A 26,875-nucleotide genomic window follows, 5' to 3' on the forward strand; every position below is an offset into this window, starting at 1 on the left:
TCCTTTCCTTTCCTTTCCTTTCCTTTCCTTCCCTTCCCTTCCCTTCCCTTCCCTTCCCTTCCCTTCCCTTCCCTTCTCTTCGAAGGAGTTTAAACACAGCAAAATCTCGTTCTAAGGTGTGAGAAGGAAAATCGCACAGAGACATGAATCTGAGCTGGGTTTCTAAGAACAAACTGAAAGGAATAGAAAAAAATTTCAAGCAAAACAAATTAGCTATAAGGTGGATAAATAATAAACTAAGAACAAATGTATGAACATAGGAAGAGAGAGATGGAATAAGAGAGGTGATATAAAAGAAAAATACATAAAAGCTATTAACACATGATAACAATGCTTAAGGCCTCTTTTCTTTTGTTACATGAGGATATCTTGATGTTCCAAGATCTGAATTGGGAACCAGACGACTTAAAGGTAGTCCTGGTTCTAGCATTGTGGGCACTTGAGTAAATCATATCCTTGGGTGTCTTGTTTCCTCATTCGTGAAAATAAAGAATGTATGTAGTCAAAGAACTCTAGTTTTATGAATCTGCATTCTTTTCACAGAGGAAGACATTCTGAAAAACAACAGATACATGCTCAAAATCACTGGCACCAAGAAAAATGAAGATTAAAACCACAATGAGATACCATTTCACCTCAGTAGTAGTAGCAAAGCTTAATAGGACAGCAAGCAATAAATGTTGAAGAGGATGTGAAGAGATTGGAACTCTCACACAATATTGGTTAGGTTGTAAAATGGTACAATAACTCTGAAAGACAGTTTGGTGTTCCCTCAAAAAGCTGAACATAGAAATTCCATATGACCCAGCTATTCCACTCCTAGGAACATACCCTAAGGAAATTAGAACTGAAACAGAAATAGAGATTTGTTCGCCCATGTTCATAGCAGCATTATACCATCACAAGAACATGAAAACAGTCCAAATATCCAATCACAATCAGATGGATTGAAAAATTGTGGTATATTCACATGATGGAATACTATGCAGTACTTAGGAGCAATGATTTCGAAAACTACTACGTAACTTGAGATAAACTGGAGGACGTTATGCTGAGCAAACTAACTCAGTATTATAAGGATAAATAAGACTGCATAAGACCATTATTGTAAAAACAGAAGCATATCTAGTAAAATGTATAGGGACCCAAGGGGGTAAGAATGGGAACAGAGGGGTGAAGATCAGAAGGGAGGAAATTATAAGGTCGCACAACTTGGTGGGTGGAGGAGTGGGATGTAAAGGGAAGGGGAAGATCCAGTGGAGATCTGGAAAGACAGGATAATGAAGGTCATGGTTTAATGGTGATTGATTTTATAAAAAATAATAAATTATAATGATTGTATGAAACACAATATGATGAAGGATAGTGTGAAACATAATATATAAGAACTTTATATGCAAACCAACATAATTTTTATTAAAAAAAGACTAAAACTTCACCATTAAAGTATGTAAAAATAAGCTTAAAAATAATATCTGTATTTTCATTTATCTGGGACTGAACAGGTCTAACCCAGAGTTTTCCTTTGTTTCTAGAAAGGAGAAGATATGTGAACTCCGAGCATGACAGATGGAACAGATGAAAAATAAGATGGTAGGTTTCAAAAGGTGTCTCTGCTAGAAAACCATTATTAAGTGCTGATTTCATTAACCAAAGGTTGATGATTTAAACCCACCAAAAGTGTCTCCTAAGAAAGGCTGCGGACCTGCTTCCTAGCAGTCAGAGCTTTGAACACTTTATGGCGCTCCATTCCATTGTGCACACTTGGGGTTGCCGTTGCCCTTGTTGCCATAATTGGAATCAATTTGATCACAACTGATTTGATCTCCCCCTCCTGCTGCAGCACCGTCTGTCCCCACCTCACTTCCAGATTCCTTTCCAAAAGAGAAGACAGTTAATGAGAGAAATGCATGCTTCATTGTTCACTCCAGATTGGCCCTGGACATCCTGAAGCATAGAACATTCTAACCTCCAAAATTCAGAAGGAGCAGGATGAATTCCAGCCCATATCTAATGCCAAATACATACAGGCCAATCCAGTTAGTTAATGGAATCTGCAGCTTGAAAAGAGAGCAACTTGTTTTTTGCAAGAAGCAATTTCAGGGAGCCAACTTCTTTGTTTCCATTTACACCAAATGACCTCAGGTCAGCAGAATATGGAAAGACAGCCTTAACCAAGGCCTCCAATAGGTGAGGCTAACGAGACTCTAGGGGAAAGATAGTTAAGAGGCCACAAATATTACAGTGTCTACTAGAGAACTTTTTTGCCAGAAGGAAGCAGGTCTGCCAGGGTGGCCAGGACCCACACACTGTGAAAATGCTATTAATGACCACTGACTACATGTTCCTCTACCAGCAGCTCTTTGGGGGTCTCAGTCGGTGTGGGGAGAGGTTGTGCTAATGAGAGTTCTTTATATCTGACTGATCTGAGGTGTTAGGGCAGCTAGGAAGTTGAACAATTTACTTATCAACATTCATTAAAAAAAACAGGCCTTGGTGGAAAAGGCTTGGATTCTAGCTCCCACTTCTGTATGATCTTGTGCCACTCACATTCCTCTGGATTTTCATTTTCTCACTTTTAAAAAGGAAAAGAAAAGTTGTGTTAGCTCAGATATTTTTGTAATGTAGAAGAGTAAGCTTTGCTTTAAGCAGCTAACACAGGGAAGAAAATCTACTCCAAACCGGAGTGTGAGTTTGTGTGTTAACTGTGTGCATTTGTGATATGTCTGTGTATCCATGTGAGTGGACAGCTAGATAAATGATCCATCACTCACATTCACTCATTGCCATTGAGTTGAGTGCTCCATTATCTCTCTTTACTGACTCTCGTGGATTTCCAGAGGCTGTAAATCACACAAATGGACACTGTCTATCTTCCCTAGAAATCCTATAATGGGGGAATCTGAGACTCCGAAACAAGAATATCCTTGGATCAGTTCAGTTCAATAAATATGAGTCAGACAAATTGCTAGGTATAACAGGTAAAAGTACAAATAAGATTCAATATTATTTTTCCCTTGAGGAGTTTTTAGTTGGTAATACAGACTTATAAAAAGATGATCACAATACAAGAACAACAGAGATTAAGGCAGCTGGATGAGAGCTGCTTTATGTAAGGGAAGATGAAATTGAAATGGACACATTTATAGTAGAAAAAAATTCTTGGATTATCTTGTAGGATGATTACAGGTTACTTCAACAAAATAAAGAAAAGTAAAAGGCAGTGACTAGAATAAAGACTTTTCAAGGCAGAAAATAAAGTATGCAGTCAAGTGAAAAATTATTAAGATCACATGAGATAAAACATAAAGTTCCTCCAATTAGTGCAATGCTAGTGGAGTATAAAATTAAACAAAATGAAAGGAGTGGCTAATCTTGGACTCAAGAAAATACTTGCTAAAAGGAAATCCAGCCTTCTTTCATTAAACCAACCAACCAAACAAACAAACAAAACAAATAAGATGGCACAGGATAGGACACAGTTCAGATCTCTTGTTCACAGGATTTCTGTGAATCCAAATCAATGTCACAACTGATAACAAATACCTCCTTTAAAGAACAATATTGCCACCATTCAACCTGTATGCAGAGCAGATTATCTGAGAGTCTGGGCTCTATGAAGAGAAGTGTGGCTTCAGGATTGGTGGAAGATCTATTAACAATTTGCATTATGCAGATGATACAACCCTGCTTTCCGAAACTGAGGAGGATCTCATGCACTTGCTTCAGAGGGTCAAGGACTGCAGCCTTCAGTATGGACTGAGGCTCAATGTCAAGAAGACAAAGATTCTCACCACTGGACCAATTGGTAGCATCAGGATGGATGGCGAAGAGATTGAGATTGTTCACAGCTTCAGTTTGCTTGGCTCCACGGTCAACATTCTTGGCACCAGCAACCATGAAATTAAAAAAAAACGTATAGCAATGGGAAAGTCTGCTGTTAGGGACCTCTCTAAAGTGCTCAAGAGCAACAATGTCTCTCTGGAGACTAAGGTGCACCTGATACAGGCCATGGTCTTCGCAATCACTTGTTATGCATCAGAGAGCTAGACAATGACTAGGGAGGACAGAAGGAGGATTGATGCCTTTGAGCTGTGGTGCTGGAGAAGAGTATTGAATGTACCCTGGACTGCCAAGAAAACAAACAGATTCATTCTAGAGAGGGTTAAACCAGGCTACTCCTTGGAGGCAAGGATTCTGGGGTTCTGTCTGACATACTTTGGACATGTTGTAAGGAGAGACAGGTCCTTGGAGAGGGACATCATGCTTGGTAGGGTGGAGGGACAGCGCAGGAGGGGAAGACCCTCTGTGAAGTGGATTGATTCAGCGACGGGGTAATCGGGATGGGTGTGTCAGAGGCAATGCGATTGGCACAGGATAGAGCAGGGTTTAGGGCTGTTGTACATAGGGTCGCTATGAGTCACAAATGACTCGATGGCACCTAACAACAACATTACCACCATTACTATTCTTCCCCGATTTTCCCATTTTGAGCGTAATTACTGAAAAAGATAGCTATCTCACAGGATTGAGGTCAAGTTAAGCAAACTCTCAGGAATGAGGTACAAAATTAAAATTGCAGTTTATTAGTTTACGTTGCAAAATATAGTTGACATGTGGGTGGGAATATGACTGCTCAGATCAGGACATTCCCTGCCTGAACCAAGGGACAGCACACACCACAATTTGGTTAAAAGACTGTTGTCAGTTCACTAAATTCCAGGCACTCTGACCAGCTTATTCTTTCCTTTGAAAAATGCCAAATTACAACCAGATGAGGGTTTAAGTTTGGTTTTTGTTTTATTTGCTTGTGTGTTTTTTGCTTTAAATTCTGGAGTCACATGAGTCAAAAGTTAAAAGGCTTAAGGTAGTCTGGTTCATACCTCCCTCATCCTCTCTCTCCTTCTGCCTTCTTTATTTCCTCCTTAGGGTCATCGTATAAAATGCAGAAAATACTGTTAATTTTAATTTCAGGTAAACAAATGTGTGGGGACACTCCAAAACTGAGGTGTTTGTCATGGTTGAAATTAATAAGCAAGGTCGGAATCAGTACTGCCTCTTTATTTCTTGAATTAAATTTTAGCATATCTTCTTTTTTCCTCTCTTAGAATAAAATTTTAAATTATAAGTAGCCAAATGATTCACTCTTCATTTATTTAATGAAAAGAACAAAGTCAAACCTCCAATTGCCTCACGGAGAGATGCTAAGGGCAAAATCTTGAAATATCCAGGAAGCATCAAAATTTATGGAAGGGGGGAAATGTTGGAAGAAGAAACACAGAGTCACTATGACAAGAAGAATTCATTGAAACTGAAGAAATTCAGGAAGTACCATATTAACAATAGCCAATGGAAATGAAGGATGAAGTTCAAGCTGCATCAAAGGCAGTGGCAAAAAATGAGACCCTAAGGATCAGAGACAATAGACATGTTTCAGCTGCCTAGTGCAGCCCTGGATGTGCACACCAATCTGTATCGGGTAATTTAGGGGATAGCTGCCTGGCCAATGGACTGGACAGATTCATATTTGTTTCCATCCCCCAGAAAGGTGTTCCAACAAAATGTGGAAATTATCAAACAGTATCATTACTACCGTACTCGCTTTGGCAGCACATAAATAACATACCGCCAGAAATTCTATGAGCTTTGATAAATGTCGATAGTTGTAGAAAGGCTTCAGGCTTTTTTGTCTGTAAGGTCATTATGAGTCATTCTTTACTTGAAGACAATCAACAACAACATCATTAATATCACATGTAAGCAAAATCTTGCTGAAGATCATTCAAAAAAGGCTAAAACAATACAAAATACATCGACAGAAAACTGCCAGAAGTTCCAGTGGGGTTCCTAAGAGACCATGGTGCCCGGGATATCATTGCACATGTCAAATGGATCCTACCTGAAGGCAGAGAATACCAGAAGAATGTAAATTTGTGTTTTATTGACTATGTAAAGGCATTTGACTGTGTGGATCATAACAGATTATGATTAACATTGAGAAAAATTACAATCTCTATATGTTTAATTGTGCTCATGAGGAATCTATACTTAGATCAAGAAGCTGCAGTCCAAAGAGCACAAGGGAGCATTTGTATAATTTAAAATCAGGAAGGGTATATGTCAGGAATATATTCTTTCTTCATGATGCTGAGCAAATAATTTGTGTAGCTGGCTTTTCTAAAGAGAAATGTGGCATCATGACTGGATGCCGACTCATCAGTAACATGTCTCATGTAAATGACACAAACTTGCTTGCTGAAAGTGAGGACTTGTGCTTGCTGCAGAAGATGAAAGATTTCTCTATGGATTGTATCTCAACATCAAGACAAAGCTCCTTACCACTGGAATGACAAGCAACATCACGATGGATTGAGAAAAGATTGAATTTGTCAACAACTTTGTATTACTTGGATCCCCAGTCCACACCCTTAGCACCAGTAGACAAGACATTAAAAAAAAAAAATTACATTAGTCAAGTCTGTTGTCATGAACTTCTCCAAAGTACCGAGGTACAATATTGTCAATTTGAAGATTAAAGTGTACCTAATTCAGTCCATGGTCTTTTCAATTACCTGGTCTGTGTCTAAGAGGGACAATCAATAAAGATGAGAGAAGAAAAATGTATGCCTCTGAGACATTGTGTTAGAGAATAGTACTAAATAGTCTATGCAAAGAACAAATAACTATGTCCTGGGAAAGGTGCAGCCAGAGTGCTCCTTAAAGGTAAGGATGTGAAGCATCATCTCATGTCCTTTTGGTACATTGTTAGAAGGGGCTATTCCTTGGAGAGGATCACCATGTTGGGAAAGGTGGGAGGAAAGTAACCAAGAAAGAGAAAGATCTTCAGTGAGATGGTTGACACAGTGAGTGCGGGAATGGGCTTAAACATGTCTCTGATGATAAGGATGGCAGAATAGCACAGAGTTCAGGTCCCTTGTTCATAGGGTCACTATGAGTCATACTTGACAAGATGCCACATAACACCACCACCACTACAGACCAGAGGAGAGTAAGGGAAAATGATGACTGAACACAATAGGGCATGCTGGACAGGACATAAGATGAGAAAAGAGACATGGGAAAGAGATAATAGGATAAAAACTAGTCAAATTTGAATAAAATCTGGAGTTTAACTAACAGAAATGTACCTCAGTTTTGCAAATACACCATGACAATATAATATGTTAACATTAGTGGAATTTGGATAGAGGATTTACAGACACTCTCTGTATTACATTTGACAACTTTTCTGGGAATTTATACTCTATAAGACAGAAAATGTCAGACAATCACAAAATAAAAGAAGAATTACATTGGGGAAAATCTACTATTTCAGACTTCTCCAGAGTGATAAAGAGCAACAGTGATGTTCTAGAGACTAAGGTGCATCTGGTCTTTTAATCACTTGCTGTGCATCTAAGAGCTAAACAATGAGGAAGACAGAAGACAAATTGATACTGTTGAGCTGTGGTGTTCGGAAATAGTAGTAAATAGCTCATGGAGTGCCATAATAACAAATAAATAGGTCTTGGAGAAAGTGCAGCCAGAGTGCTCCTTGGAGACAAGGATGATGAAGCTTCATCTCACATATTTTTGGCATGTTTCTAGGAAAGGTTATTCATTGGAGGGGGATACCATGCTTGGAAAGGTGGGGAGTCAGTGAAAGAGAGAAAGACCCTCAAAGACGTAGATTGACACAGTGATTGCTGCAATGGGCTCATGTGTGTCATAAATTGTGGGGCTGGCACAGTATAGGCATGACATCCAGATCTGTTGTTCACAGAGTGGCTATGAGTTGTTTTCAACAGCACTAAACAACAACTAGAAAGGGTTATGTTGTGATAATTTCCTTTAGATGCTGTAACAAATGACCATAAACTTGATGACTTAAAATAACAGAAGGCAGAAACTATTACCCTGGGCTGAAAACAAGGGAAGAACAAAAGTATGCACCCTTCAAATTATAGAGGAGAGAACCAGTTTCTCATCTTTTTCAGCTTCTGATGACTCTTAGTACTCCTTGGCTTGAGGGCAGATCAATCCAAATTTAAGTCAGCAAATTTAAGGCCAAATCTCTCTGTGTATCTGAAATCTCCTCTGCTAAATCAGCCCATCTACGTATGGTCAATTGATTTTTGACAAAGATATTAAATCAGTTAAGTGGGGAAATGACAACCTTTTTAACAAATGGTGCTGGCAAAATTGGAAAACTACTTGTAGAAAACTCAAGCAAGATCAACACCTCACTCCATACACAAAAAACAACTCAAAATTGATTATGGACCTAGGACCAAAACCAAGGACTATACATTTCATAAAAGAAAATCTTGGAAGAACTCTAGAAGTCCTAATTCACAACATAAACAGTCTTCCAAGCATCCTGAAAAATCTATAACCAGGAGAGGATAAAATAGATGAATGGGACCTTCTAAGAATCAAATCCTTTTGCACATCTAAAAACTTCTCTAGCAGAGTAAAAAGGAAAGCCACAGATTGGGAAAATATATTTGGTAATGACATATCAGATAAGGTACTTATATCTAGAATTTATAAAATACTCGAGCACCACAACAAGATAAAGATAAATAACCCAATTGAAAAATGGGCACAGGATATGAACAGACACTTCACAAAAGAAGACATTCAGATGGCTAACAAAAACATGAAGAAATGCTCAAAATCCCTAGCTCTTAGAGAGATGCAAACCAAAGCAACTATGAGATATCATCTCACCCTGGTAAGAATAACAAAATTTAACAGAGCAGCAAACAACAAATTCTAGCAAGGTTGCAGAGAAACTGGAACCCTTTTTCACTGTTGGTGGCAGTGTAAAATGGTGCAACCACTATGGAAGGCTGTATGGCGCTTTCTCAGAAAGTTGCAAATAGAAATACCATTTGACCCTGCAATTCCTCTACTGGGAATATATCCTAAAGAAACCATAACTGCTACCTAGGCAGATATATACACACCTGCTTATTGCAGCCTTGTTCACAATAGCAAAGAGTTAGAAACAACTTAAGTGCCCATCAACAAACAAATGAATAGAGAAGTTCTGGTGTATTTGCACAATGGAATACTACGCAGCATTAAAAAACAAGGAACTCATGCAATATTATTCAAAATGGGTGACCCTGGAGGACATTATTCTGAGTGTAGTATCTCAGTCACAAAAGGACAAATATTGCATAGTGCCACTGTTGTAGAATGGGACTAACATCAGGGTTGGGGTGAGACTGAGAAAAATTGGATAAATTGTGTATACTGCATTGAAACAGATGAGGAAGAGAACAGTTTGATAGCAATATATGATATTACCATTGGGTATTATCATTATGACAAGAGTCCAAAATGAAGGTTTCATAGTGGAGCGTACTCGGGGCGGGGAGTGGGGGACATTGTATATCATTGAAGGATTTTTTTTTTTACTTTTCAAAGAGAAGAGCAAACTGAGGGAGAGAGATGGGGCAGGGAGAAAAATGCAGCAATGAATGAGTGGGAGTCCAAAATCTCTGTAAATATTCTTTAAAATTAATTAAAAAATTTATAACAAAAAAATCTCCTCTGCTTCTCTATTGTAAGACAAAGTATTATTCTTCATGAAAATTAGGGGACTGAACATCTGTCAGTCACCTTAAATTTCACCTACAGTCCACCCAGTGATTCAGGACAATCTCAAAACTTTGACCTCATTGTATTTGCAAAAACTTTCTTCCCATGCACCAAACAAGACAGTCTTTATAGATTCCAGGGACTGTTGTTACTACTATGTGCTGTTGACTGACTCATAGAAACCCTGTGAAAAATGATTCTGAACTTCCCTCTAAGTTGTGGCACCCTCACCATCTCTGACATTCTTGAGCCTATTGCTTTAGTCATTGTCTGACTGTCAGATCCACAGCAAGTAATGGAGAAGATCATGACTTGGATGAGATGCATCTTAGTTTTAAAGTTGACATCATTTCTCCTTAGTTTGTGGAGAGGTTCCTGACAGCATATATTCCCAATGCAATACATCTTCAGATTTCTTGAATACTAGTACCAGTAGAGCTGACTGTAGGTCCAGGTAAAATTAAATAGTTAATAACCTCAATCTTTACTTGTCATGTTCTTGCCTATTGATCCAGTAATGAGGATTTTTTGCTTTATTGATGTTGTTTATTGAGATGTAATCCATTTTTAAGGCTGTAGAAGGCTTGCTCTTCTTCAGCAAGAACTTCAAGTGCTCATTACTTTCAATAAGGTTGTATCATTTGTGTAAGATAGGTTGTTGATGAGTTCTTCCTCAGATTCTGATGTCACATTCTTCATAAAGTCCAGTTTCTCAGATGATTTTTTTTTTTAAATCATACGGATTGAATGGAGGAAAAGATACAGCCCTCATGCTCATCATTCTTGATTTTTAAGCCATGAAGTGTTCCCTTGCTGTTTGGACAATTTCTTGGTTTAGAACTAGGTTCTGTGTAAGTACAACTAAGTATTCTTGGATTCTCATTCTTCTCAATATTAGCCATAATTTGTTGTGATCTACACAGTCTAATTTTTTTGTATAGTCAATAAAAGACATCCTTCTAGTATTCTGTTTTCAGCCAAGATTCGTATGAGCTCAGAAATAATATCCCTAGAGCCACAAGCTCTTTTAAATCCAGAATAAATGCATGGCAATTCTCTCACAATGTACTGTTCCAGATTTTGTTTCTGTGGTGTTTTTTTTTGTCATTATGAAAATAATGAAAAGCAAGATTATACATGTGTATGATATTAATTGTATTATTCAATAATTTCCGCATTCTGTTAGATTACTTTTTTTAAGGGGGGGGAGGGGGGAGAGTAAACATGGATGTCTTCCAAACAGTTGGCCAGGTAGCTGTCTTCTAAATTTCTTGTGATAGGCTGGTAAGCACCTCTGGGGAAGTATCTTTTTGTTGAAATATGTTGATTGGTATCCCATGAAATGCATGAGTCTGATTTTCTTCCAATTCCTTCCATGAAGCTTCGCCCTTTAATACTTGATCACATACTACTTTCTGAAATAGTTACATGAGAGCCAATTCTTTTTGGCACAGAGACTATATATTCTTTGCATCTCATTGTGATACTGTCTTGATCATTCAAGATTTTGCTCATAGTATCCTTGAGTATTGCAACTCAAGGCTTCCATTAATTCCGTTTGTTCAGTTTGAGAAATACTGAGAGAGTTCTTACTTTTAATTTTCTGATTTCAGGTCTTTGCATATTTTGTTATAATATTTTGCTTTGTTTTCTTATTCTGCCCTTTTGAAATACTCTGTTCAACTCTTGACAAGAGTTTTCATTTTCTTCAGCTGCAGTTTGAACTTGCACATGAATAACTGATGATCTATTTCAGTGAGCACCTGACTTAGTTTCGACTGCTGATGATATTAAGCTTCTTTAATGATTTATCCCCCCAGATATTTAGTCAATCTGATTCCAATGTATTCTATCAGATGAGGTCCTTGTGTGGTTGTTATACTGGTATTTTTAAGAAGGTATTATTTAGACCTAGAGAACTCTGGTGACATAGTTTGTAGGGAGTTGCATGGCTAACACAAAGGCTCCAGCTCTCTGAAGGTTCAAGTCAATAAGTCTCCACAGACAAATGATGGTTAATCTTCTTCCACATAATTTACTGTGTGGAAGCCTAATGAAGGGTCAGCTATGAGTTGGCTCTCATTCAGTGACAGTGAATGAGTTAATTAGCTAGTTAGGCTATTAGTAATCCCTGGGTGGTAATCACAAGGTTGCAGTTTTTAGTCCATATCAGTGCCTCAAAAGAAAGGCTGGACAATCTACTTATGATGTTATTGAAAAACCTATGAAGCACAATTTTATTCTGACATTATTGGGTAGCAATAAGGTATAATCAGCCTAACAGCAACTGTTTATTATTATTATTAGTTAGGCAATTATTGAAGAAAGAATATATACTAACTGGCTAATGCAATCAATAGTCTAAGAAGAAGGCAGGCTGGAGAGGTGTCAGTGAAGCTAGAAAAAGGACAAATTGTAGCTTTATTTTTTATTTATACATACCAGTGCCAGTGTGTCCTCTGACATTAATGAAAATAGTTTAGAACAGTAGGAGAGAAAAGCCCTTGAGCAAAATCTTCATATTGGTCAAGGTGAGTGTTCCAGCAATACAGTCCAGATGTATTCATGTCCCAAGTCCTGACAGATGTCCAATTCTCTAATTCCCATGAAGAATAATTTTTTTTCCAAGACCAAAAAGCTCTTCCTTAAGCTTCTTGTTTAGTTGATTTATAAATGTTTGGTTTTTCATTTGCATCAAATAAATTGTTCCCACCAGTGGGCTGATGATTCAGCCTGGGTGGGAAGCTCCCTTCTGTGCTACAGCCATGTGCTTGCTAATTTGTCATGCTGCGTTTATGGCCTCAGGAATCCCTTTATTTACTTTGCAGTTAGGTACAGTAGTTCCATCTTCAATTGTTAAAAGACTGGTCGAATTCAAGTGTATGCCTTGTTTCCCAATGCAAGATGATTTTGATGGATACCTAAGGAATGAGGTATGTATGGGGAAGGACAATGTGGTGTGGATACGCACTGGGGAGGTAGCAGGGAACAGATATTTGGTGAATTTTCCTCAAGCAAAAATGAGAAATTCCTATAAATAATACACAAAATAAAACCATCACAGTGTAAGATCTTCTCTAAGTTATATCTCAAATGATTTTTCTTTCTAGTTGACTTAAGATGGCAAAAGTGGATGGAATTCAACAGCATTTGAATCTGTGTTTATTCATGTCTTGGTCAATGCCAGTTCTGTACTAGGCATTGTAGATCAAAATTAGACAAAGGCAAGTTCCTTGATTTAAAGGCGCTTGCAAGTTACCATTGTCTCTGGGTCATGAAATTCAGTATGGTTACTAAATTGGAAAATCTGTATCTAGGTACAAAAAAATGATGGCCAAAAACATTGAGATAGTTTAACATATAAAAGAAAAGCAAAATGTGGAGTAGTGATTCTATGCTTTTGCATTCTTGTTCCTTCCTTATCTTCCCTAAATGGATTTTGAGTAGGGTACTCTCAGCTGTTGGTTAATTGAAAAATTCCATCCTCTTCACAGTCTAGGAATCCCTCAGTTGTGCCAAAGGTTAATGGATTCAACTATTAACTGGAAGTTTGAAACTTCTAGTATGCCTTGAGACTCCTCAGAAGAAAAATATTCTACTTCCAAAAATGACAGCCACTGAAGACTCAATGAAGAACAATTCTTCTATAACACATATAGGGTTGCATGAATCAAAGGTGTCTTGATAGGGACTAGTGAATGTGTCCAAAGTCAAATATGGGACATGACCTAAGAGGGGTTAAACAGTCAAAACTGGAAAATTTCTGAAAGTATTAGAAAAGCAACTCTCCTTATAATGAGTTTACCAGTAATCAAAGCAAAATTCAATAATAAGACAGAAAAACATAGGTTCAAGTTAGATCAAGGAAAAGCTGATAATGAAACAATTACCAGGTTAAAGCCTGACATGACTATACAATGGACTAACAGAAGTATAAGCAAATCGTCCTAAAGAAAGGGGAGCAGAACACTCCTTAGAAGAAAGGATGGTGAGACTTCAACTTGTTCACTTTGGACATAGCATCAGGAAGGACCAATCACTGGAGAAGTGCACCATGCTTGGAAAAGTAGAGGGTCAATAAGAAAGGGAAAGAAGCCAACCAAACTGGGGAGACGGTGGTTACAACAATTGGTTCAGACATATCTGCTATTGTGATAATAGCACAGGACCAACATGGTATTGTTATGAGTTAGTCAATTCAAGGCACCTAACAATACCAGTAACTTGTTCTTTCCAGTGCTACAACTTCCTTCCTTAGGATTTCAAATCATTAGGATATTTTTCTAGTGATTTTTGTAAAATTACAAATCTATGAAGTTTTGTTTAATGGTTTTACCAAATTATAGGTCTCTCTAACATGAAATTAATAAATCTGAAAGCATAGTGAAGAAAGAATAAAATACTTATATGGTCCAGATCCTGGATCCAGCCATGTCAAAGACAAATATTTGTTTCCTTAATACAATTTTTTGTTGTTGTTTTATGAGAAAATAAATGTTTTAAACTTTATTTTACTATTTTTTACTTAGTAAATGAAGTACTACAACTCTCCAAAGATTTTCAACTTTTCTACATAATTGTGCTTTTTATTTCATTTAAGTTTTTAATGACTATTTCAGATTTACCATATCTAAAACCAAATGTCCTATTTTACTCCCAAAATCTTTTTCCCCTCTGCTAATGGAAACTCATCCTTCTAATCACTCACACTAAAGACATGGAATTCAGTTTAGACTCCCAGTTTTTTCTCTCACATCATATCTAATCCATTAAAAAGACTTGTCTGATCTCACTAAAACTCTGACCACTGCCCATGCCAACAATAGCCGCTATCATATTCTTTCCCTGTGCTACTGTGCTAATTTCCAATAAGAAGTTTCACTAAATTCCTCACACAGGAGAATATCTTTTTAAACATGAAGGTCAATTACATGAGGCCTCACTCAAAGAGAACTCAAAGACTTCAGATTAAAGACAAAAATAGAGACCTACACAGTGGACCACAAGAACAATCATTCCTCTTACTTTACCTCATCTTTAGCCAGGAGTGCTCTGGTTGTTTCTCAAATATTGTTTTGTATACCTAGATTTTTAGCTTGTCTCTTATATGGAAATGATCAACTCTTCAACATTTACATGACTTTTAAGTCCTATAACCCTGGCATGTCCACTTGCCATTAAGGAGTAACTTGTAGTTGCTGTGAAGCTGAATACTGTGACACTGATGTGTCAAATATGGTCACCCATAGTGGACAGTGTTTGGTGAAGCTCCCTGACTAAAACAAGCTTGGAAGCAGGAGTGGCATCCACTTCCATAATAGCTTGCCTCCGGAAACTCTATGAATGTGGAGAAATGATGAAAGTCACACAAGTGTTGAGAACTTTCCTTCATAGGGTTCCTATCAGGCACCTAGACTTGACACCACTTAACAACAACAATACCTCCAACTCCTTCATATTTTTTCTCAAATGCCACTTTCTTAGTTAGGTTTTTATCTAGCTTATCTAAAAATACAAACTATTCTTTCAATAAAGGGTATTTTGTATGGATTTTTCTTTGTTTGTCTTTTAGGCTTCCATTCTGGTGCTTATATATTCTTAATGGAAGCCTAAAAGACAAACAAAGAAAAATCCATACAAAATTCTTAAAGATTATGTGAACAAATAAATCTCACCTATCCATTTATCAGCTTATGGTCTTCTAACTGTCCTGGAATAAAATTCAAACTCATTAAACCTCAAGACTCTCTAAGATATCATTATTGACTCTCCTTTAAATTTTGTTTCACAGCAGTCACCAAAACCTAACTTGCTTATATGCATATACCCTATCTTGTATCTACTCTTAATTAAGTAACCAAAAATGTGCAACTATACAAAAATTTCCGTATCACATAAACTCTGAGCTTTCATATTCTTTGTCTTGTATGGCTAAGATGTCTCTTTCATTCTGTCTCCAAAGTTGTAGTATAGTGAACTACTTAATGTAGATTTCTGGCCATGGTCTTTATAAGTTTTACTCTAAGTGATTAAATATTATGTACCACTGAGTCAGAACCAAATCTTAGTTTACCCTCCAGTTGGTTTTCAGAAGCTGTATATCACATAAAAGAAGATTGTCCATTTTTTCCCTCAGAACAGTTGGTGGATTTGAACCACCTGCCTTTACATTGATAGCCCAACTCCTTATCACTAGGTCACCTGAGCTTCTTAAGTAACTTTAGAAAGTTGTGTTGAGTACTATCGAGTCAGAATCGACCCATATCTGGCCCTCCATTGGATTTTCAAAGACAGTCAATTGCATGAGAGGAGTTTTCCCTTCTATCTCCCATGGAGTAGCTTGTGGATTCAAACCACATGCCTTTGGGATTACAGTGGAGTTTCTTACCACTAAGCCACCATAGTTCATCTACCTAAGTGATGAGGTTGTTGTTGAGCACCATTGAGTTGAAACCAACTTATAGCTGACCCTATACACTGTTCTCAGATGCTGTTAATCACATTGGTGGAGATTGTCCATCCTTCTCTCAAGGAGCAGCCAGTGGATTTGAACCACATGCCTTCAGGATTGCAGAGCAGTTTCTTATCCCTAGGCCATCAGAGAAAATTTGAAGTGTTAGTGTTTGTGGCTCATAAAGGAATTACAATTTTCTACTGTGAATAACATATATGACTCTATTATGGGGTCACTCACTCACTTACTAATTGCCTTTGAGTCAGACCTGAATCATAGCTCATCTTCCAGAAAGGTTTCAGAGGCTGTATATAAAAAAGGAGTAGATTTTCCTTCTTACTTCTGGGAAGAATAATTGACAGAGTCAAAAGAGCTTTATAAGATATTCTCAGGTATATCAGAGGCCAAGAACACTTAGCTAAAAGCCAGAGAGAACATCCTGCTTCAGTAGAACTAAAAGAGCTTTGTAACACATGCCTGAGTAGGGCAGAGCCTTGCCAATAAACTGGAGAAAGACTTGCCTTCTGCACAAATTAAGAAATGTCCTTACTGAACAACTGTATCCTGAGTGGTTCCTGAATCTGAATTTTAACCTGGTACTTTCCTAATAAACCCATAATCATGACTATTGTTTGTGTGTGAAGTTGCATTAATTCAAAGGTGCCACCTCTCTGGCTATTAAAATCAACCAGCTGCTGCAAGGGAAAAAGATGAACAGTCGTCTCCTGTGCAATTTATAGCCTTCAAAAACCACTGGAGAGTCAACTATGAGCTGGTTCTGATTCCACAGCAGTAAGAGTGAGTAATTGATTGTACTGAATTAACAATTCCATTAGACAAATAGGAGCTATAGGAGGAATGGTAAATGTTAGAATTGACAGGAAAATCTTAGGAATGATAGTTTGAGACTTGTTGACCTCAGTGTATCTTGTATCTAATTGAGTTGCAACTGCTTTGGATGGGAATTTATCCTCCTATTGAAGTCAATGGCATTCAGATGTTGCTGCCTCTAAAACTAGTCATTTTTACAATAATCTATATTCAGAGTTCTCCTTGGAATATCCTGCTTGCCCAGATGGGGTGGGTGGTGGGAATGGTCTTCTTAGGGTTCCTTTCAATCCTGTTCTTCCATGTTGATAACACTTAGAATGCTATATTGCTCTAGAATAATTCTCTGCTTCTGAAAGGTCTTGCCAAGAAGATATAGGACCCTTATATACAAAGAGCATATTTTTATGTTTATTGTATATGAAATTCCAGCATAGTGGCCAATCTACCTGCCTGCTGGTTGCTAACACTTTCCCCTACAAAACACTCCATCTCATTTATCCAAGATACCTCATCTTTATCCCTTTTCATAAATCTTTTGCCTGATTGAATTTCAATTTGTTTATACCTCAAGTGGAAAAGGTAACAGCTAAAAAAGGAACACTTCTATACCTCTAAGTGAAACAATTGATAGTCTTTTCTCTGTGACTGAAAAGCCTCTAAAAAGCCATTGAAGGGTCAGCTATGAGGCAGTTCCAAACTCAATGGTTCAAAGCAAAGCCCCCAACATTTGAGTAAGGATTTTGCAATATTTTAACTTTACAATGTATTTTTATGCTTCTTTTTATGAAAACTGAACCAAGACACATGCTAGGGCACTGGACCAGAAGGTTCAGAGTTTCATCTTTACCAAAAGTACCCAGATAATGGATGAGAGTTACTCATGTTAGAGGCTTGATAGAAGCCCTTCCTTGTAGCCCCTAGCTGAAGGGAGATTGAAACCAAATTTATCTGTAAATATTTATATTGGGGAACTATCTTTACTTTTTGCTGATCTTAATAGCTTAGATATGTATGCATGCTTATCTATCATCTGCTCTTTTGGGTACAGAACTTGTCTGTCAAATGTTGTTCTAAAGCAGAACTACTAAAATAAGATAGACTAGGAATAAAGATTGGCCATCCACTTTTGAAATAACAGGCTTTTGAAAATCCTATGAGCAATACAACACACTTAGACTATTAGCTATAGCACTGGAAGCTGGGCCCTCATATTGAGAAACACAAAAATAAGGAGTTGCAAACAGCCACTAATAATTAGACTGTGGAATCTATAAAGCATGAATGTAGGAAATTGGATATATTAAAAAAAATAGAACATATAAATATTGACATTATAGGCATTAATGTGCTGAGATAGATTACCATAGGCCACTCTAAATCAGACAATCATATGATCTATTATGCCAGCAATGAACAAGTTAGGGGGAAAAATTGGGTTGTATTCATAGTTAGAAAGACAATTTATAAATCCATCTTTAAGCACAATATTGTGAGTGATAGGATACTAACCATATGCATATAAAGAACTGTTAAAATCACTGTCGGGCAAATATATGCACTAATAACTAAAGTCAAAGAGGGGGAAATATATTATTTCTACCAACTTTTGGAGTCTGAAATCATTCAAACATGCAACCGAGATTCATTAATAATAATTCACAACTAGAAGCCAAAAGTTGGGATCAAAGAAGAAAAATGAGTGAGAAATAGGGGATTTGTGACAGAGGCTAGGCTAGAAATAGAATTATAGAATTTTGTACAATAAATGACTTACTCATTACTAATATCTTTTATAAAAAAGCACACAAATGGCTACATATACATGGACCTTACTTGATGGACTACACAGGAAATAGATAGATTACATTTATAGCAAGAATCACTGGAGAAAGTCTATATTAGCTGTGAAAACCAGGCCAGGTGCTGACTATGGAACAGACCATCAACTAACTACACAAGTGTAAGTTCAAATTGAAGCTAACAAAAGTTAAAGCATATACATAAGAACCAAAATATGACCTATCCCACCTGAATTTAAAAGATATCTCAAGAACAGGTTTGAAACGCTAAACACTAATGAATAAAGACTAGATGAAGTATGAGATGATATCAAGAATATCATACATGAATAAAGCAAAATGTTATTACAGAGGAAGAAAAACCAAAATGGAAGAAACTCTGAATATTGTTCTAGGACACCAAAATGCCAAAACAAAGGGAAGAAGGAAGTTAAAGAGTTGAACAGAAGATTTCAGAGGGTAGCTCTACAAGACAGAGCAAAATATTACAATGAAATGTCCAAAGACTTTGAGTCAGAAAATAAAAAAGAGAACTTGCTCAGCAATTCTCAAGCTGAAAGAATTGAAGAATAAATTCAAGCCTCAAGCTGTAATCAGCTAAATATTAAATGATCCAGGAAGTATCAAAAGAAAGTAAAAGGAATACAGAGTATATAAAAAAAATTGACTGAGACAGAATCATTTCAGGAAGTAGCATATGATCAAGAACTAATGGTAATAAAGGAGGGAGTGCAAGATACTTTGAAGGAATTAGCAAAAATATTAGGTCTCAGGAATTGATGGAATACCAATAAACATATTACAACAAACAGATGCAGAAGAAATCGGGAGTACAATTATCTGGCCAGTTAATTGAAAAAGATCCAAATTTATTCCCATTCCCCAAAATGATGACCTAACAGAGTGCAGAAATTATTGAACCATAACACTAATATCACAAGCAAGCAAAAATTTGCTGCAGATTTTCAAGAAAAGATGACAACCGTAAGTATATCAACAGAGACCTGCTAGAAATATATGCAGAGTTCAAGATGTTAAGGATCATTGTTGATGTCAAATGGATCTTGGCTGGAAGTAAAGAGTGCCAGAGGAAGTATGCTTTTTTTTTTAAATCAACTGTGCAAAGACATTTGACTGTGTGGATCATAACAAATTGCAGCTAATGTTGAGAAGAATGGGAATCCCAGAACACTTTATTGCACTCATGCAAAACTTATATCTACTAAAAATCTGTTATCCAAACAGCAAGGGAATACTATATGGTTCAGAATTAAGAAAGAAGTGTGTCAAAGACGTATTGTTTCTCAATACATTTCCAATCTATAATCTATATATGAAACAGATCATTCAGGAGGCTGGACTTTATGAAGAAGCATGTGACATCAGGATTGGAGGAAGACTTGTCAATAACCTGCATTATGCAGTGATACAACTTTACTTGGCAAAACTGAGGACTTAAAATGTTTGCTGCAGAAGGTCAAGGACTGCAGCCTTCAATATCAATTGAATCTCAGCATCAAAAATTCAAAGATCCTCACCACCAGGCCAATAGGCAGTATCATGATAGATGGAGAAAATATTGAGGTTGTTAAACAATTTCATCTTGCTCAGCTCCACAATCTACACACATGGTATCAGCAATCAAGAAATCAAAAGATAAGCTGCAGGAGAGAGTAAGATGCACCTGACCCAGACCATGGTCTTCTCAATATGCTTCTCAGAGCTGGACAATAAATAAAGATGACAGAAGAAGCATCAATGTCTTTGAGTTGGACGACCAAGAAAACAAACAAGTCTGTTCTGGAGAGGGTGAAACCAGGTTGCTTATGTGAGGCAAGAATTTTGAAGCTTCATCTCACATACATTGGTTATGTTGCCAGGAGGGACCAGCCCTTGGAGAAGGATATCAGGCTTGGGCAGGTAGAAGATCAGATGAGGAGATGAAGAACCCGGATGAAATGTGTTGATACAGTAAGTGTGGCAATGGGGTCAGGTGTGTCAGATGTGGCGAGCGTGACTCCGGATAGGGCAAGGTTTAGATCCACTATTCACAGAGTTGAGTCATAGTTAATCCAATGGCATATAACAACAATAGCATAATCTTAAATGGCAGTCATATGAAAAAATAGTGAGTTTATTTAGATTCATTTAAACAAGAAGATGTAAGTCAATACTAACTTGTCTGAGTCCCACTTACAGAATTCTTTTAATATAAAAATAATGCTAATTGGTTTGGGTGAGATCATGTTTGAAATACGAATGCCCTTGCCTCCTGGAAGAGATTCCCACATGCCTAGACTCATCTATCCTCTCAATGAATTTGATTTGTCACTGTCTTTAGATGTTTGAATAATTGGAGACAACAGTTCACATCACACACTATGAGAACAGCCCACTTGGATACCTAAGATGACTTGGGCGCTAGATTTGTTGGAGAAAAGAAATGGTCTGGTAAAGGAATCTCTTCTGGTTGATAGGTCTTACATCAATTAAACAAGGAATGTCAGAGGAGGATGTAGAGGAGGCAGTCAGTTCCAAAAGGCCTCAGCTACCTCTCTGGAAATCCGATCATTTGGACCACCAATCACCTCTTTTCTCATTCAGATCCTTAGCTGTTGTAACAGACAATAATTCATTGATAATGATTAGGGGTAATGGTGTAAGGAGGTAACCAGTAAGTTCACAGAGAAATTCTGAACAAGTTTGTTTCTTTTTCCTCTTACTTTGGGTCCTTGCTTTACCCAGTTTGTGAGACTTTTATCTATATCTTGCACATTGCATGTCTAAAATTTTCTCCACATTGACATTTCCAAATATTTTTCCAAGTTGGTGATGTGTTGAAATGTCTCCTTGGGATGTCTGTACACAATTCGTTCTTAGAAATGCATGAAAATTGTTCTGTTACGCTGGAAAAGCAAGAACCACATTTGGGCTTGGAAGAACATTTCTTTAATCATGGTTTTCCTTTTTCTAAGTTGGACCTCCATTGTACTTTATGAAATTTTGTAGGATAAAGATTCAGAAAGTTATGCTTTCTCAATGACTTTTAGTCATATATAATATTTACTCTATATTGAATATTTTGGAATAAAAATAATAGCACCCAATTATGTTTATTTTTGCTGTTGGTAAATGCTGTCAATTTGAGTAGAACTCAGAGCAACCCTTATGAGCAATGGGTTTAAACCTTGTCCTATCCTGTGCCATCCTCATCACCTCAGACACTTGAGTCCATTGCTGTAGTCACTGTGTCTATCCGTGTAATTTGGTGTTTTCCTTTCATGTCACTTTCCATGGAATAATTTCTCCTGGAAATATGCATAAGTATGAGTGATGAAACTTCCAAATCATTGCCTTCAAGGAACATTCTGGTTTCACTTTTTCCAAGACATATATGTTTGTTCTTTTGGCAGTCCAAGGAATATTCAATATTCTTCTCTAACACCACAACTTAAAAGCATCAGTTATTCTTCTGTCATCTTTATTGTCCAGCTCTCAGATATGCAGAAAGTAACTGAAAATACCTTGGACTGAATCAGGTGCTCCTTAGTCTTCAAAGTGAAATCATTTTTCCTCAATCATTTGGAGAGGTCCCTGACTTCTGAATTGTCCAGTGCAAAGTCTTCTGCACTCCTGATGGCTGCTGGTATTGAAGAAGTTGATATTAATTAAGATGAAGGTGTTGACCATTTCAATCTTTTCTCCTATTGCATGGTTGCCTACTAGTCCAGTAGAAAGAATTTTTGCTTTCTTAGAATTGAGATATAATCCATATTGAATATTGTAGTCTTTGATCTTCTGCAGCGAGTGCTTCAAGTTTCAGCAAGGAAGTTTTTCTCATCTGCATAATGTAGGTTGGTTTTGAGTCTTCCTCTCAGTCTAAGGCCACATTCTTCCAAGCTAGAAGAGTATAGATTCTTTACTAATTCGCTCAGCATAAGCTGAGCAATCCCAAAGGCACACGGTTCAAAGATACCAGCTGTTCTGGAGGGAGAAGTATGGGCAATATCCTCCTCCTGTGTAATTAACTGACTATGAAAACCCGCTTGAGGGTCAGCTAGCTCAAGGGTCAGTTCTGACTCTATGGTACACAACAACAACACAACATAAAGAGTGAACAGTAATGAAGAGAGGACACAAACTTGAAGCACATCTTCCTTCATTTTAAACCATGCTGTGGTCCCCTACTCAGTTCACAGCTTCTTGGTCTAGGTCTAGGTTTCACAAGAGCATAATTAAGTGTTCTGGGATTCCCATTCTTCTCAGTGTTAGCCATAATTTGTTATGATCCATGCAGTCAAATGTGTTTGCATAGTCAGTAAAGCACAGATAGGAATTCTTCTAGTATTCTCTGCTTTCATCTATCTGGTATCCATCTGATATCAATGACAACACCTCTGGTTTCTAAAGCTACTTGAAATTCTGGCAGTTCTTTTTTGATGTACTATTCTAGATATTTTTAAATGATCTTCAAAAATAGTTGTTGCATGTTATATTTTGTAAGGTCACAGAGGAAGGATAAAATCCAATTCAGGCCAAAAAAAGACAGTTTATTGAGGAGAAACTGCCAGGCTGGCTCTTAAGCAGAAAACCAGTCCCTACTAAAAGTCAGAGAGGGGTTTTGTATTCTCTTACAAGGAACTTGGGGAGAGGTATGCTCACAGATTTTTTTTTTTTTCAAGGTTGGGAAGTGGGCTGGATTCTCAGATAACTATTTCTGGGAAAGGAGGTAGAGCAGTTTCACATCCTTGACAGAGAGAAACAGCCACAGCTGCTGCTTCCTGTGATTGGATCATTTCAGTAGTCATTCTGGGAGAGGAAGGAAAGGCCTCTGTAGTCTTAATAATATTAATAATATTGTTGGTTTTCACATTTTGGTGGATCACCTTTCTTGGGAGTAGAAACAACTATGGATCTCTTCCAGTCAGTTGGTCAGGCAGCTTTCCTCCAAATTTCCCGATAAGTTTGTTCAGGGATATATCTGCTAATTAAAACATGTCAACTGGTATCTCATCGATTCTTGAGGCCTTATTTTTGTCAATTCCTTCAGTGCATACACTGGAGAAAATTTCCTTACAATTGTTGATTGATTTAATCTGGAAGTTTGACATGTATTGGTTACTCTTTGATATACTGAAGAGAATTGCCTTCTTTCAGATCTCTTTGATGGAAAAGGTACATCATATCAATGTGATGATTGCATCATAACTGCTGAATCAGAGATTCAAGACGACACACAACCTTAACTGTCATAGCCATCCAGGAAAGTTTGCATTGCTTTCTCTTGTCATCTAAGATTGCCAAAAACTGTACAACAAACTTTGGCATTAAGATCGTGCACCTCTAACTTTTTCATTCATCCTTCAGTCAAAGAAAGCTTCAACTAACTCTGGCAACACCTTTTTTTATTCTAGAGTTTCCAGGGCATAGTCTTCTTCCAAAAATGCTATCATTCATGATTTAATTCCTTGAGGCCTTTATTGGACAGTTCTCCAGTAGTTGATTAAAAATATCAACCACAGATTGCCTGGTTTCAATAATATCATCATCTTTAACTGTCTAAAAAGCATACCTGAATTGGAAGCATAGTTTTGAAGTGGTGGTCTTAATGTTGTTGCTGTTGTTATGTGCTGTCGAGTCAATTGCGACTCATAGCGACCCTATATATACAACAGCCCTAAACTCTGCTCTGTCCTGTGCCAATCACACTCTCTGATGCACCCATCTCAATTACCCCAGTGACTGAATCAATCCACCTCTTAGAGGGCTTTCTCCTCCTGCGCCTGCCCTCCACCCTCCCAAGTATGATGTTCTTCTCCAAGGACCGGTCTCTCCTTACAACATGTCCAAAGTATATCAGAGGAAGCCTCAGAATTCTTACCTCCAGGGAGCTGCCCAGTTTAACCCTTTCCAGAATGAATCTGTTTGTTTTCCTAGCAGTCCATGGTACGCTCAATACTCTCCTCCTGCATCACAGCTCAAAGGCATCAATTCTCCTTCTATCCTCCTTGGTCATTGTCCAACTCTCTGATGCATAACAAGTGATTGCAAAGACCATGGCCGGTGTCAGATGCACCTTAGTCTCCAGAGAGACACCATTGCTCTTCAGTATTTTGGAGAGGTCCCTAAGAGCAGACTTTCCCATTGCAATACATCTTTCAATTTCTTGGCTGCTGGTGCCAAGAGTGTTGACTATGAAGCCAAGCAGACTAGAGCTGTAAACAATCTCAGTCTCTTCACCATCCATCCTGATGCTGCCAATTGATCCAGTGGCGAGAATCTTTGTCTTCTTGATATTGAGCCTCAATCCATATCGAAGGCTGCAGTCCTTGATTTTCTGCAGCAAGCGCTTCAGGTCCTCCTCAGTTTCAACAAGCAGGGTTGTGTAATCTGCATAACACAGATTGTTGATAGATCTTCCACCAATCCTGATGCTGCATTTCTCCTCATAGAGCCCAGCCTCCCAGATAATCAATCTGTTCTGCACACATTTTGAAAAGGTATAAAGACAGGACACATCCCTGGTGTACACCCTTCCCATTTTGAACCATACAGTGTTTTCTTGCTCTGTTCTGACGACTGCCTCCTGGTCCAAGTATAGGTTTCACATTAGAAGGATCAAGTGTTCTGGGATTCCCATTCTTCTTAGAGTCAGCCACAGTTTGTTATGATCCACGCAGTCAAAAGCCTTTGCATATTCTATGAAACACAGATAGACATTCCTCTGGTACTCCCTGTTTTCAGCTAAGATCCATCTAACATCAGCTACAATATCCCTGGAGCTCCTCATGTTGCAGCAGTTCCTGATCATCCTGCCCGGGGAGACCCAGATGTGGGTGCATGCACAGCATCCCAGCAGTGGAGAGGAGGCTGTGACTCTAGTGGAGACTGTGGAAGTGGATCAGCAGCCAGGTTCTGGGACAGGAAAGCTTACCTGAGAAGGTGGGAATCTGTCAGCTGTCATGTGAGGGAGGAAGAAGCCTGCCTTGAAGTGATGCTTCAGAAGCTGGGATTTCAGAATTCAACTTCAGGGCCTGAGGAGCAACTGAGCCATATCATCCAAGTGGAATTAAGCCAGAATTCGTAATGGCTGCTCCCCAGTTTCTTGCCAGACCTGAGAAAACGCTCATCAGCGACCAGGGCTCTGGAGGCTCACCTCTACCAGCATCATCTCAGTGGAGGAGCCTGGATTCTACTCAGAAGGAGCCCTACTGGAACCTCATGCTGGAGAACTATGGGAAACTGGTCTCGGGTGGTGAGGGCATGACTTGCCCGGTGGAAGGAGGAACTTCCAGTCCCAAACCTGACCTAGCTAATTGAGCAGAGTATGGGAAAGAGCTGGCAGGACTCCACCTTCATGCCAGCAAGAATCCCTCAGTACTCGCCTGTAGAGGTCTCTGATCCACCTCGGAAGACTCAATATTGTGTAAATGACAATCCTACCAAAAGCAACATGCATGTTCAACACAATCCCAATACAGATACTAAATTAATTTTTCAAGGAAATCAAAAGGGAACTTTTCAAGTTTATTGGCGAGGAAAGACACATCAAATAAGCAAAGCACTTCTGAAAAACAAAAATGAAGTGGGAGGCATAGCACACTCTGATCTCAAAACCTACTACACCAAGACAACATGGTACTGGCACAAGGACAGGCTGTAGAACAATGGAGCAGAATTGAGACCCTGAAATGAACTCCTCTGTCTTTGATCAACCAAAGATTTGACAGGATATTCAACAAGGAAATCAAACCTATTAAATGGGGAAATAACAACCTTTACAATAAATAATACCGGCAAATTTGAACTGCTACCTGCAGAAAGCTGAAACAGGATGCACATCTCACACCATACATAAAAAAGTTTTCATTTCTTGACTGCAGTTACCATGTGCATTGATTGTGAATCTAAATAAAATTAAATCCTTGACTACTTAAAAACAAACAAACAAAGACACAGTACAATGTATAGGAGTTTTGTAAGCAAACCAATGTAAAACATTTAAAAAATTAATTTAACAACAATGACAGACTAGCTCAAGAGGTAAACTGTACAGGTAGCCACTGTAACCTCATTTCCATGAAAACACATTGCCTTGAGGTGGAATTGACTCATAACAGACCCTTCATGGAATTTCCAAGGCGGTAAATTGAATGGATGAGATTGTCCATCTTTTTTC

The 26,875-nt window shown here is 38.0% G+C and overlaps 1 pseudogene; it reads left to right on the forward strand.

Moving 5' to 3' along the window:
- The window catches only part of LOC102861623, a 32,525-nt pseudogene extending 6,509 nt beyond the window's left edge, over positions 1–26,016 (forward strand).
- Positions 26,017–26,875: the final 859 nt, after the last annotated feature.

The sequence above is a fragment of the Elephantulus edwardii genome, unplaced genomic scaffold (genome assembly GCF_000299155.1).
Source record: "Elephantulus edwardii isolate Elephantulus edwardi_28Jun2011 unplaced genomic scaffold, EleEdw1.0 scaffold00092, whole genome shotgun sequence".
Classification (NCBI taxonomy): Eukaryota; Metazoa; Chordata; class Mammalia; order Macroscelidea; family Macroscelididae; genus Elephantulus; species Elephantulus edwardii.